The following is a 4,302-nucleotide window of genomic DNA, read 5'->3' on the forward strand; positions in this document are numbered from 1 at the left end:
TGAAAAACCGCTTTAGTTAAGGTTAACCGGCCCACATGCAATACTCAGGAAGCAGCCCTTTAATCCCGACAACCGCGAAGCAACCTTTGCTATGACTTCTTCAAACACGTATTTGTTTATTCGCTTCTAGAAATTTTGGCATTCCCAAATATTTCCCCAAGTCAAGTGTGTAGCTTTAATTATGCTCTCATCTTTTATTTGTTTTGCCACATCTTGATGGAAATTATCCGAGAAAAAATCTGAGACTTATCCAAACTAATTTTCTCTCTTGAGACTATGCAAAACCTCTCCAACACTTTCCTTATCACTCGTACTTGTGCTACAGATGCTTCGGCAAAGGGAATAAAATCATATGAAAAGTAGATATGAGACAACTTTGGCCCACCCCGAGATAGACTAATAGACTTCCACTCTTTGGGCGGTATAGATATTTTGATTTGGTGACATAGTCTCTCCAAGCACAATACAAACAGATAAAGCGACCAAGATTCACCTTGTAAAATTCCTCTCGTATGCTTAAACAATTCCAACTTTTCTCCATTCCACAATAGATTAATGGAAGGGTCAGTCATGCATTGCATAATCCAACGAATCCGATCCATGCGTTAGGAAGCATAGATGTTTGAAGAGTATCCTCCAGATTAGGCGCTAGCCGCTCTGACAACGCTTATACCACCGCTTTGACAGCCTAAAATCGCATATATATATATATATATATGTTTTTTAAGTATAATTTCTCAGTTTTCAACTATGTTTTATCTTCGTATACATATGTTATAAACGTTCATATATAGTTTGATATAAATTAAAAAAATTTTGCCTATTTTTTTTTAAAGTTTTTGTCTTTTTCTAGGAGATATTTTATGTATAATTGTTTCTAATGTTTTGTGTTATAATTGTCTAAACCGCTTAAAATCACCTATATCTTGACTGAATATAATAAAATTCTATACAGAATATTGAATGTATTACACTATTTAATACACTTATAGAAAATGTAGTATACATAAAAATAAGTAATGGAAAAGGTATAAGTAAATGACCATGAGTTATAATTATATATAATTAAAAGAGTTTTCTAAGAGTTATACCACATTCGAAACTCAAGCTTTCTCAATGTACCACATTAGAAAACTCCTTTTTCAATGTACCACACATGGATATCAAAATGACCATTGTATCCTCAATTTGTTTTACATTGCAGAACAATAGAAAAATGTTTATTTGTTTTTTATTAATAAACCACACTCTTTTATCGGGTCTTTTCAGTTTCTCAGAACGTCAGTGCACGTCAACTCTTATTTTTGTTTTTTTTTCAAACGCCGGCGAAGAAGAGAGCTTCTTCTCCATTCAAATTCCTAACTTCCTGGGCTTCTCAGTGTGGTTCTTCTCCGTTCGGAGCTCCGTCATCCTCCTCCGCATCTCCGTCTTCATCTCTTTTCGGAGCTCTTCTTACCACCTCCATCGCCGGAGCTCTTTCGTCAGAGCTCTTTCGCCGGACCAACCGGAACCGCCAGATCGCCTCCTCATATATATTTCTTGGCCCTTGCCTTTAGTTATGTCGCTGGTCTTACTTTCACTACCGGATCTGACCATTTGTCGTTGGCATAGTCTTCCTCTTCTCCTTGCAAGACCGATGGACCAATTAAACGCACTAGGTTGTCCACTATTAATCTTATCATGGACAAGTTATTTTACAAAGACAATACTTTATTTACTCGATTGACAAGTTTTACACTTGTCCATAATGTCCACTTGTCCTCTATTAATTTTGTCATGCACTAGATTATTCACAAAAATTCTAGTAAACAACATTTTTATTAACTCGGTGGACCAGTTTTAAACTCGCACAAAGGAGAGACAACTAGTCCTTTATTTATTTATGTTCTAGACAAGTAATTTAAGCTAATGGACAAGTTTGTACTCCTCAACTTGTCTACGAGACACTCACAAAACTAAATTTTGTCCACCATCTTATGCTATTCCACCAAATCTCGTAGACAATAATTATTTGTTCTTTGCTCCACAGAAAAAACAACAAAATAACTTTTCAGATAAATATCTCCATTGTCGATTTTTTTTATTTTTTTTTATTTTTTTAATTTAAATTTAAAATATCTCCATAATTAATGTTATTTTGGGTCCTACATCACATCAAAAATCAAAGAGTTTTGTTTTCTCTGCAGGGATAATTTTGTTTTTCTATTATCTGACAAAAGTTAATTTGTGGTAGTTTTGAAAAGGTTTTTAAAATATGACATTTTAGAAAAGTTATATATGGAATGTAGTAGATTCAACAAAATTCCCTCATTAAAATACATAGAATGTTGAATATGATAAAGAATAATTCAAAATTAAGTGATAGTTTTAATTTGATGGTATGTATGTATATGTAGATTTTTCATTTCTTTACACGGACTCTTTGACTTTGACCGTTTCAACACGAATAGATGAAAGTGAATGTTTGATCACGTACATTTGATGATGAAGGCAACTTGCAATGTTGAACATGTTATATACCTCTTGTTTTCTCTATTTAACATCGTTGGTTATGTCGCGGTCAGGAAGTCATCATTTAGATTTTTCATCGATGAATTATATAGGGGGTTCCGTGACTTCCGTCGACTTCGACTCAGACAAATGCATGACAAGAATCTCCATTACAGAGGCTATCCCTAGATACAAGCCAAAGACACTTTCCTCCGTAGTAAAAAGTAGCAATCAATCTTATGGTTAGTAGTATATAAGCACTAGGCATATGGGTTTTATATTATAAACCCTCACTACCATTACCAAAAAAACAACAGCCAAGAGCTTCTTTCATTTGTCTTTTTTTAACCCATGGGTCGATTTGTGTTCTTGAATGTTTTAAAGGAGGTTGCGGGTATTCTAAATGAATCCCGCAAACTCATTCTCAAGAACAAAAAGTTGATGTTCTCAGTTTTGGTATTACCCCTCTTACTCAATTGTTTAGCATTCTTGTTTAACGTCTTTGTCATCGAACCAGAGGTCATGAACGTGGTCGCCGAATCAAGTTTGTTGCCAACGTTAGATCCAAGCACCCCGGAATATGCAGCCTGTCTTATGAAAATCTTTGCAGACGTTCGCCAATATGTGGGTTCTTCATACATCCTCATGGCCGTCTCCTCCATCATCAACATCTTTTCTGTTATAGTCATGGTCCACGCATCGGCTCTTACTCTTAAAGATGAAAACATCAAGATCAAAGATTTTACTGTTCTGAGCCTTAAATCTTGGAAGGGACCTCTTGTTACGTATTTCTACATCGCTCTCTTCAGTCTTGGCTATTGGTTACTCTTTTTTCTAGTCCTTTGTCCTATCCTTTTATCCTCCTCTATGAGAATCTCTAATATCGGTTCCTTGGCAGTCAAGACTGGTGTTTTATTGATTATATTTGCTCTCTTTCAGTCCTACTTAGCTATCGTTTGGAACTTATCTATGGTCATATCGGTACTAGAGGAAAGTTATGGGATCCAAGCTTTGGGGAAAGCTGCAAAGATTGTGAAAGGGATGAAGACAAAACTGTTTTTCGTGAATATCTTCTTTGGTTTATTGGCATTAGGATTAGCTCAAATCTTGAGCCTGATTATCAATTTGAGAAGATCGGTCTCGCTTACCATAACCACCGGTTTTGTCCTTATGTGTTTGGTCTTTGTGTGTTTGGTCATTGCGGTGAGGATGTTTATGCTTGTGACTTACACCGTTGCCTATTTCCAATGTAAGAGCTTCCAAGGCAAAGACGTTGAATCGCTGACGGATGTGGAATATACGAATTTATCCTCCACTGCTCTCAAGAGAAGGGCATCCATGATATATAAATATACGTGAATTGTTTGTTTGTCTTAAGAATGTTGTAAAGTTCAATATGGTTTGGTAAATTGTTTTGAATAATGAAAGGTTCGTTTATATATATAAGGTTTGTTATATATATTTAGACAATATATAGAGTTCTCTTTGTATCCATTTCGATCAAAATGAGAAAGATAGCGTAGAACTATTGTTTTTACTGTTTGGAATGCAATATAATAAACAGTCCTTTCATAAAGATTTCTCTGCTGAATAAAATGATCAAACCAAAATAATAATTTTAAAAAAAAAAAAAAACAAGGGCAAAGTCTAGGGATGTACATAATTACGGTCCTAATCTCTTTTTCAAGAAAAACAAACAATCACGAAAACTGTTTTCTTATTAAAAAAGGTAAACTTATAGATTAAGTGATGTTTTGATAAGACTTTGCCCTGTGGTATTTTTTTACTAATCTCCAAGACCTCCTACAAAAG

The 4,302-nt window shown here is 34.8% G+C and overlaps 1 pseudogene across 1 annotated transcript; it reads left to right on the top strand.

Annotated features, from left to right (window-relative positions):
• Nucleotides 1-2,563: 2,563 nt before the first annotated feature.
• On the top strand, nucleotides 2,564-3,979 carry LOC147927331 (uncharacterized; annotated as a pseudogene). The gene has a single exon (XR_015581906.1). The product of XR_015581906.1 is annotated as an uncharacterized LOC147927331 (transcript).
• Nucleotides 3,980-4,302: the final 323 nt, after the last annotated feature.

The sequence above is a fragment of the Camelina sativa genome, chromosome 15, assembly GCF_030686135.1.
Source record: "Camelina sativa cultivar CO46 ecotype springtype chromosome 15, ASM3068613v1".
Lineage (NCBI taxonomy): Eukaryota > Viridiplantae > Streptophyta > Magnoliopsida > Brassicales > Brassicaceae > Camelina > Camelina sativa.